Source organism: Schistocerca nitens, chromosome 6 (assembly GCF_023898315.1).
Source record: "Schistocerca nitens isolate TAMUIC-IGC-003100 chromosome 6, iqSchNite1.1, whole genome shotgun sequence".
Classification (NCBI taxonomy): Eukaryota; Metazoa; Arthropoda; class Insecta; order Orthoptera; family Acrididae; genus Schistocerca; species Schistocerca nitens.
Window position 1 is genome coordinate 408,428,058 of NC_064619.1, and position 10,436 is coordinate 408,438,493.

A 10,436-nucleotide genomic window follows, 5' to 3' on the forward strand; every position below is an offset into this window, starting at 1 on the left:
CTACAGTGTCCCAGACCGCTCGGCTAATCCCGCGCGGCCTCTGTACTTCATTGCTGGCACTACACATGATGGAAGGTAACGTTTCCAGGCATTCACCAAATCCAAACCCTTCCATCGAACTGGCGCAGGGTATAGAGTGATTCATCATTCCAGTCATCCACTGTCCAGTGGCGTCATACTGACCTTTTTTTTTTTTTTTGAGTCATCACTCTTCTGACTGGTTCGACGCTAGTCCCCACGAATTCCTTTCCTGGGCCAACTTTTTCATCTCACAGTAGCAACTGCAACCTACGCCCTCAATTACTTACAGGATGTACTCCAATCTATCTCTTCCTCTACAGCCTTTACCCTCCACAGCTCCTTCTATTACCATGGAAATTACTCCATGTCTTAACCGATATCCTGTCATCCTGTCTCTTCTTCTTGTCAGTCTTTTCGATATATTCCTTTCTTTGATTCTCGGGAGAACCTCATCATTGCTTACCTTGTCAGTCCACCTAGTTCTCAAAATTCTTCTCTAACACTACATCTCAAGCACTTCGATTCCCTTCTGTTGCGGTTTTCCCACCGTCCATCCTTCACTACCATTCAATGCTGTGATCAAACGCACATTCTCAGAAATTTCTTACTCAGATTAAGAGCCATATATGATATTAGTAGACATCTCTTGACCAGGAATGCTCCTTTTACCAGTGCTAGTCTCCTTTTTATGTCCTCCTTGGACCGTCCATCATGTGTTATTTTGCCGCCTAGGTAGCAGAATTCCTTAACTTCGTCTACTTTGTGATCCTCAAGTCTGATGTTAAGTTTCTCGCTCTTCTCATTTGTGCTACTTCTCGTTTTTTCATCTTCGATTTACTCTCAATTCATATTCGGTATTCATTAGACTGTTCATCCCATTCAACAAATCCTGCAATTCTTCTTCACTTGCAGTCAGGAAGCAATGCCATCAGCGAAACATATCATTGACATCGTTTCATCTTGAATTTTGATCCCAGTCTTGAACCTTTCAATTTATTTCCGTTATTGCTTCTTCGATGTGTAGACTGTAAAGTAGGGGTGAAGACTACAGCCGTTTTAGTCCGACTATTTCGTTCTTGGTCGTCCACTCTTATTATACCATCTTGGCTCTTGTACATATTGTATATTACCCGTCTCTCACTATAGCATACCCATACTTTCCTCAGATTTTCGAACATCTTGCAATGTCAAACGCTTTTTCCAGGTCTACAAATCCTATGAAAGTGTATTGATTTTTCTTCAGTCTTGTTTCCATTATGAACCTCAATGTCAGAACTGCCTCTTTGGTGTCTTTTCCTTTCCTGAGTTACAGGTGCTCAATTTTTTCCCGTTCTTCTGTGTATTATCCTTGCAAGCAACTTGATACATGAGGTGTTAACATATCTGTGCAATAATTCTCGCACTGTCACTATTGCTGTCTTCGGAATTGTGTGGATAATGTTTATTCGGAATTCTGATGGTATGTCGCCAGACTCATACATTCTACACACCAGCTTGAGAAATCGTTTTGTCAACACTTCCACTGATGATGTCAGTAATTCCGATTTCAAAAATTCAGCTTAAGCATCGCTTAGCATTGGCTAAAGAAATTTGTGGCTTACGAGGAACTGCTTGTGTACTGTACACTAACTCCTTACGCACAGTCTTTTTGCTAGCTGCACTGTTATGGCACAAAATAGTAATGGGTTAAAAATTAGAAGATTTTATTAACACTCATTCATCTTAGTACAAGCACAGTGCGGTCACGCCAGAGGCAGAGGCAGAACCAGGAAATAAGCGGTATGTTGCAAATGGGTGAGGACTCTGCACGTTACAACACCGCGCCGAGGGATAGAGGAAAAGCCCAGCAGAAAACAGCGTGGGACAGAAAACCAACGGAAACGTGCAGATTCGTTAACTCGTAAGAGATGTCGAAAGGAACTGTACCTGTTAAGGAAATATAGAAGAATAAGAAGGACACGAAGACTCAAGATAGATCCCTTTAAATACTCGAGCTCTCGAGCTCTCAAGGGGCTGATCATTGGGAAAAATGGCTTTCTCAGTAATTGCACTCGATTTTATGGTTACGATACTGAAGCGATTCTAGTTGCTACAGTACAGTCTACGAACCAGCCGAAAATGTACCTGGCATGGCGGTCTTCGCCTTATGAACTTCATACTGTCGCCGCCTATAATTGCTTATGGAGAAGCTGACTTTCGCCCGCATCTCGTGGTCGTGCGGTAGCGTTCTCGCTTCCCACGCCCGGGTTCCCGGGTTTGATTCCCGGCGGGGTCGGGGATTTTCCCTGCCTCGTGATGGCTGGGTGTTGTGTGCTGTTCTTAGGTTAGTTAGGTTTAAGTAGTTCTAAGTTCTAGGGGACTGATGACCATAGATGTTAAGTCCCTTAGTGCTCAGAGCCATTTGAACCATTTTTTTTAAGCTGACTTCCTTCCGACAACACCGCATTGAGGAGTGCTGATAACACCGAACTTCAGCGGGGAAACAGGCAGAAGCGCCTCGTGGGGTCCACTTTCCAGTTGAACACTTAGGCAACCTGGATGCTGAAACCTACGTGGTTAGTAGGAAGAAGAACCACCGACCACATGACTTCCGACAACACAAAATCGCGGATGGTCATCAAGTATCAACACATAATCCGCAGTGAGATCGGGCACACTCGAGTAGCTGGTATGATGCCACTATGCTGGACTATAGCCGCTTCTTTTTATAAAGGATGGGGCCCCTCCACGCCCACACCGACGTGGTGACCAAACCAAAAGTTGTACTGTCACCTCCGTATAACATGTTAGTTTTCGAATCAGGAGTCACAGGATTCGAGCTGTGATGTTGCACATGCGTCTGGGTAGGATTACTCATTGACATAGTCCATCAGAGGACAGAGAGTGGACGAAAGCGATCGAAGGGTAGTGGTTTGTAAGAGCAGAGGGGAAGAAGTGACAAGGCAAGCGCCAAGGGAAGAAAAGTAGGACGGGTAGTAAGGGAAGTAGCGGCTTGCTAGCTGCGACAGTGCATGCAAGCTGAGGTTATGTTAGTGCGAGGTATTGTGCATCGTTACCTTTGTTGCTGCGGATGCTCGTTTGCAGATGGGTCAGTCAGGGAGCTGGGCTCATGTGAATTTTCCTGGGCGTGCTGCAGCGGCTTCGTCCCTGTAACAGTCCGAGGTCGTCATACATTAGTGGGCGATCGGCCGTAGATCAGCTCACAATGTAGGGTGTGTGTGTGGCTGGTTCGCGTCTTGTGTACAGTACGACTTCCCCGCGATTGCCTGTTTTTCGGCGAGTTGAGCATCTGGGGTTGCCAGTAGTGGCTGTGTTGCAGGGGCTCGCCAATATTGTTGTGTTAGCGTGCTATGGGCCACAGATGTTTAGTTCCTTGCTAATAGTGTCTTTGGTCTATTATGTTTCCATCTATGGTTGTGGTCGTAGTTCCCCAGAAAAGAATAAACGGGTTATGCGAGTGTCTCGTGTATCTGTAGTCGCGTGGAGAGTTTTTGGAATACCTGCAAGATGGTATCTACCCGATATTCCCGGTGAAGATCGGCGGTGTGTGCGTAACGCGGAGCATCTGGACCATAGCCGCGCCAGCAGCGCGCCGCGACGCTAGGTCACTCATTCTTGGCCTGGGCCTGCCGACGAAAAACTGACCCGTCAGCCGTCAGCGGGAATACAACACGCAGTTGAATGAGGCATCGGCTACAGGGTCGGTGTAGCACAATACAACTGTAAACATGGTTAATAAATAATTGAAATCTGACAGTGTCTTACTAGCGTCAGAGACGCTTCACAGGTACACAATTGTTACCCTGACTTCATTCTGAGGTGTCTCCGCTCGGCCCCTCTGTAGGACTGCTGGTTGCACTTTGAATCTCAAGCGCGATCCCTTCCGCTGATTTCATAGATTATTTTACAACCACTCTCCGCGATTCTCGATGTCCCTCTCCTCCAGCACATGTCGTCTGCGCGGTCTTGGATTAGCTGTATTTGTTCCTTCGAGTTTCCTTTTCACAGTCACATGAGCAGCAGTCGACTTGGACAGCTTTTAAAGGGTTGAAATGTCGCGGATGCATTTATTACTCAGGTGGCAGGTCGACTTTATTGAGCTTTTATGGTCGACACATTCTGTTGTTCCTGCATCTCGACTGACGGCACACACTCACCACCACCTTTAAAACCGGTGGATCCGCCTCTCGTGCCGTGGAGCGGTCAATTTCGCCTTACATCGAGGTGTCCGGATAGTTTTGATGAGGCATGTGTTACACTTTGAAAATCACATTGCCCTGTTTAGTCAAAACGTAGTATAATTTCGCCATTATCAATTAAATACGTTGCTGGCCATCAAATTGAAATTCAAGGAAGGGTAGAAAGTTACGGAAGTTTGCTACTTGTGCTATGCAGTGAAGTAGCAACAAAAAATCAATAAATTTTGTTGGTGACCTGGTGCTTGTAGGTGATCTGGCTACAGCCCGCTCTGAGCTTCAATGACATGCTGCTTCATTTTGTGCGAGACTTCATTAGTCATAGTGGTTCGCAAATTGTGGCGCCCGAGTCTCTTGGTAACCCGTGATCAGATGTTTTCAGTGGGTAACACGGAGAGTGTGTTGTCCAGTAAAACAGTCGGCCAACCACCGTATCGAGGTAGCTCAAGAGAGCACGGTAACATACATTCTTGCGTTATCTCGTTGAAAGACGTCAAAAATAGGGCACAACCGCCAACCTTAACACTTCACAAATATCCAAATAACGATTAGGAAAACAATCTGGCAATGTTTGTTATCCTCGGAGCCTCCACACACGGGTACGTGCGTCGTGATGGTGCTTGCAAAACCAGGACTGATCTGAAAACACGGCGTAGTGCCAATCCAATGGTCGCTGTACTGCAGTCAGTGGTGCTCCAGATGCCGTCGCACAGTCCTTGTGGACAGTCTACTTATCTTGATGGAAGCAAGCCATTTTCCCTGAATCAAGGTACGTAATGTGCCTCTACAATACTGCACATGTCCTTCCTATCAGTCACAAGTCGCGTGGGGCCATTGTGATTTTGCATGCAGCTCAATAAGGCCATCTCCTGAAATAATCGATTCGATATTCGCGTGAGGGTGGTAGGACGATAAACCGCAGTCTCGATAGGCCACCTGCTGTTAGACACTTCTACTTCTTACGCGATCCTCTCACAAACAAACAACAGTTAATTGCTGTTTCTTAAACAGAAACGTACTGAGAAACATCTCCTCAGATTGTAGATGACGTTACTCTCATCGACGTTGTGCAGTTGCATACTCGCATCTTTTCAATAAATTGTACCACAAGCGGGGATGTTTGCCTAGGCAAAGTGTTTTGCTGTTTCTCTCTATACCCTTGTAAGCTACATCGCACATCTATGGTGTAGTTGCACTGAGACATATAAATAAATATATTATTATAATAAAAGAGGTGCCACAAATGTATCGAAACTGTTCTGACCCCTTGTGTTAACACAAATAGTAGCGCGATAGAAGTATTGATATAATAAAATTAAGAATGGTTGATATTCTCTTACATTCCTGAAAAAGAAACTGCCTGGCAGATTAAAACTGTGTGCTCTTGCCCGCGAAAGGCAAAGGTCCCGAGTTCGAGTCCCAGTGCGGCACACAGTTTTAATCTGCCAGGAAGTTTCATATCAGAGCACACTCCGCTGCAGAGTGAAAATCTCATTCTGGATTCCTGGAAAAATTAGACCCTCATATCTTCCTTTTTTTAGAGATCTGGTACAACATTTAGTTTTAGGCCACCTTTTTCACTTACTTTCCTGATAAATGTTGAAACGTTAGTAAAACTGACTCATTTGAATTGACAGTCACAGCAGCTTCACATACAAACCGCACGAGGAAGCACAAGCAACCTTGCAGAGAAGCACTCTTCCGAAGTACCGAAGGTCAAAAGTGTGCAGCAAAGGTGTCATCGGTATTTTCTCCCACTATGTAATCTGCCAGATGTGGAGGCCCCGGACAACTTTTCGAAGCCATTAATTTCAGGCGAATAGGCAGTGAAGGGCGCTGTGACCTACTGGTCAAGCAGACTTTGCCTAGGCCAAACCAAAGAGCGGACGATGACGTCAGGTCACCGCTATCCCCTCTGCCCCTTCGCAGCTACGGGCAAAGATAATATCTGGAGATTGTGTGATACCCAAACTGACTTAACGCAAGGAAAGGTAACAAGAAGGATAGTGGCCGCGCGTTTAGAGATCAGATTAGGTTTGTTCCATTGACCGTTGCAGTGTCGTGTTACTCGCTCCGCTGTAGCCGTTACAACCCTTTAGAACATATTTTCCGAACACGCTCCATTCATTTCAGACTTGCAAAATGTCGTGATGTAGATCGTTACAGCAACACCACACTGCTAGTGGAGGACAGCCCAGTCTATTGAAATGTCTAGCGGATCCCAGCAGTTGTCTTCTGAAAGAGACTGGCCGAACTTAGAAAGTCGCTAATTCTGGCTCTCTGGATCGTTTAGGAGTATAAATAAATTAGTCGGTAAAACAACAGTCGCCCAGGTGCGAGTAAGATTCACCCACTGAGGGTTCCCTACAAACTTAATTATATCTACAGACAGTTCCTCTGCCGGCCGGAGTGGCCGGGCGGTTCTAGGCGCTACAGTCTGGAACCGCGCGACCGCTACGGTCGCAGGTTCGAATACTGCCTCGGGCATGGATGTGTGTGACGTCCTTAGGTTAGTTGGGATTAAGGGGGGTAGGACGTCAAACGGGCCGACTTGGAGCAGGAGAGGCACCACAGGACATTTTAATTTCCACTGTCTACAATTTAACAAATAAATTCATAAAACCAGAATGAGATTTTTACTCTGCAGCGGAGTGTGCGCTGATATGAAACTTCCTGGCAGATTAAAACTGTGTGCCCGACCGACCTTTGCCTATTCGCGGGCAAGTGCTCTACCATCTGAGCTACCGAAGCACGACTCACGCCCGGTACTCACAGCTTTACTTCTGCCAGTACCTCGTCTCCTACCTTCCAAACTTTACAGAAGCTCTCCTGCGAACCTAGCAGAACTAGCACTCCTGAAAGAAAGGATATTGCGGAGACATGGCTTAGCCACAGCCTGGGGGATGTTTCCAGAATGAGATTTTCACTCTGCAGCGGAGTGTGCGCTGATATGAAACTTCCTGGCAGATTAAAACTGTGTGCCCGACCGAGACTCGAACTCGGGACCTTTGCCTTTCGCGGGCAAGTGCTCTACGCAAGTGCAAAGGTCCCGAGTTCGAGTCTCGGTCGGGCACACAGTTTTAATCTGCCAGGAAGTTTCAAATTCACAAAACTTTAACAGCATGACCAGGAAGGATTCAGAATTCATACTCATATTAGTGGAAGCTCAAAAACGTAACGAAACACATTTTTTTTACATGTGAAATTTCATCATTTTTTCACTTACTACTGGCTGCATTTGTTGCTATAGGTACACTTTTCTTCCTAAGTGAGAAAGATTCTTCGATGACTTTTGCACAGCATATAAACCATAGTTACAGGTGTATGAAACTCTAGAAGTTATTTAATTTATGAAAAAAATGAATGAACTATTACATTTTAAACTTCATGTTTAGAAAAAATTCAAGTTTTATAGTTAATTATCTCAATTTTTTCCACAGTTTTTTAATAGGTTTTCGAGAATTCTAGAGTTTCATACACCTGTAACTACTGTTTGTATGCTATGAAAAATTCATCGAAGAATGTCTCTAACGTAGAAAGAAAAGTGTACCTATAGCAACAAATGCAGCCAGTAATAAGTGAAAAAATGATGAAATTTCACATGTAAAAAAAGGTATTTTGCTACGTTTTTGAACTTCGACTGCAATGAGTGTGAGTCCTCAATCCTTCCTGGTCATGGTGACAAAGTTTTATGAATTTATTTTTAAAAGTATAAACAGTAAAAATTAAAATTTCCTGTAGTGACACTCCTGTTCCAAGTCGGCCCGTTTGACGTCCTACCCCCCTTAAGAAATTCTAGGGGACTGATGACCTTAGAAGTTAAGTCCCATAGTTCTCAGAGCCATTTGAACCATTTTTTTAACAGTTCATCTATTCCGGGAAACGACGATCTCGTCAATTTTTAAATGTTATCGACATTGACACTGGCAAGATATCGCTCCCAGAGATTCCAAGATGTTCGAGAATGTTTTTAATTTCGAGTTTGGAGTCTGATAAAGTCCGATAACAAATGACGAAAGTTTTTTCGTGTGATATAATTACAAATTAAACAATTTAGGATTTTTTCCCTGTACTTGTACTGCGAAACCTTTTTTCTTGCCAAATTTCATGATTCTGCATCAAGGCAAAGCATCCTATGGGTTTTAATGAGAGAGTTTGTAAATATCAAAATAAGTGAGATAAACGGCCTCATTTTAAAAGTGCTTTGTTTTAGGAGCTTAGCATTTTTACAGCATCAAAGTAGCATAGGCCTCGGTATGTGACATAAATCTCAGCTTGATACGTCTACTTCTTCCTGAGAAATCAGACGAACGGGCAGACAGTCTGATAACAAATAACAGAAATATTTTTTTGGGTGATATAATTACAAAAAATGGTACAAATGGCTCTGAGCACTATGGGACTTAACAGCTATGGTCATCAGTCCCCTAGAACTTAGAACTACTTAAACCTAACTAACCTAAGGACAACACACAACACCCAGTCATCACGAGGCAGAGAAAATCCCTGACCCCGCCGGGAATCGAACCCGGGACCCCGTGCTCGGGAAGCGAGAACGCTACCGCGAGACCACGAGCTGCGGACGATATAATTACAGATTCACAATTTGCGGGTTTCTTTCCTTTTGTTGTAATTTGAAACTCTGCTGCTTGACAAATTTCACGATTCTACTAGGTCAACGGAAAGTATACTGTAGGTTTTGAGCAGTGAGTTTGCGAGCATAAAAATATTTGACATAAATGGCTGTATCTTTTGATTGCACTAACTCACAAGCTTCGCTTTTTTACATCGCCAAGAGACCGTAAACCTTAGTATTTAACATAAATTTCAACATGATATGTCTCCTCGTTCGTGAGGAAAAGCGTTTTGAACAGGTGGACGGACAGACAGATGGACCGACAACAAAGTGTTCCTATAACGGTTCCGTTTTTACACATCGAGGTACGGAAGCCTAAAAAAGATCATCACTTATAGCATTTCATATTTTGAATTACATGAATAACGTGATACCATCGGAGTCACCACAAAATCTCTGAAAGCACCTATACCCCTGAGCATGTAAGTTTTATTTTATTTTGTTTCAGGCAGGGAAAGAAGTCCAAATTGTGCGCAAAATTATGAAAAAATTTTGTTCTGTCTTCTGCCAAGTAATTGTTAGTCAAGTAGCTAACTTGGTTAGATTTCTGTGTGAAAGTAGATAGATTGTTTTGCAGAGGTCGGTGTGGTATTAAATGTAAAACTTCTCAAAAATCTAGAAATATCGGATCCACATGCCTATCTTTGGCCGTACCTTTCAGAACATTATGTGTGAAGAGCAGGATTTTCTAAATCCGTGTCAGTCGTCATAGAGAAGGTTGTTTTAAAAGTAGCGTTAGGGATTCCCGGTTATCCATATTACCCGATGGTAGAACGAAAGATAACTTTCCAGTGTCAAACTGAACAGGAGTTTCTTTGGCTGCCCGTGAGTCTACGAATGATTCTCGGCACTTTTGTGGCCAATCACTTTTCCATACGGGAGGAGCAGCGGCGCATCATTCACTAAAATGACGGAAAATACTATAGCATTGTCTAACGTAACATCAGCAACGACATGGAGTGTTTCTTCAGATTTGCCAAGCAATCCAGTATGTAGATATTCCTTACGAAGCAAAACTGAAACAGGTAATTACAAAAAAGTGCAGTAAGGAAGTAAGTCAGCATCTACTATCAGCAGTATGGTATTAAACCAACTTAGAGTAAGGCAACGGCCTTGCCGCAGCGGATACACCGGTTCCCGTCAGATCACCGAAGTTAAGCGCTGTCAGGCGTGGCCGGTACTTGGATGGGTGACCATCCAGGCTGCCATGGGCTGTTGCCATCTTTCGGGGTGCATTCAGCCTCGTGATGCCAATTGAGGAGCTCCTCGACCGAATAGTAGCGGCTCCGATCAAAGAAAACCATCGTAACGACCAGGAGAGCGGTATGCTGACCACACGCCCCTCCTATCCGCATCCTCATCTGATGATGAGACGGCGGTCGGATGGTTCCAATGGGCCACTTGTGGCCTGAAGACGGAGTACGGTATGCGAAATTTAGAGTACTATCATTCTGTTCGAAATACTTACAACTTATTGCCAATGACATCATGTAGAAAATTCATCCATTACTCTAAAAGGGCATACAGTACTTCACTTCTTTGGACGTCAATTTTTCGGCTACGTTCCGAACATGCTAATGAAA

General features: G+C 44.2%; 1 pseudogene; it reads left to right on the top strand.

Annotated features, from left to right (window-relative positions):
- Positions 1-9,956: 9,956 nt before the first annotated feature.
- LOC126263838 (5S ribosomal RNA) lies at positions 9,957-10,074 on the top strand (annotated as a pseudogene).
- Positions 10,075-10,436: the final 362 nt, after the last annotated feature.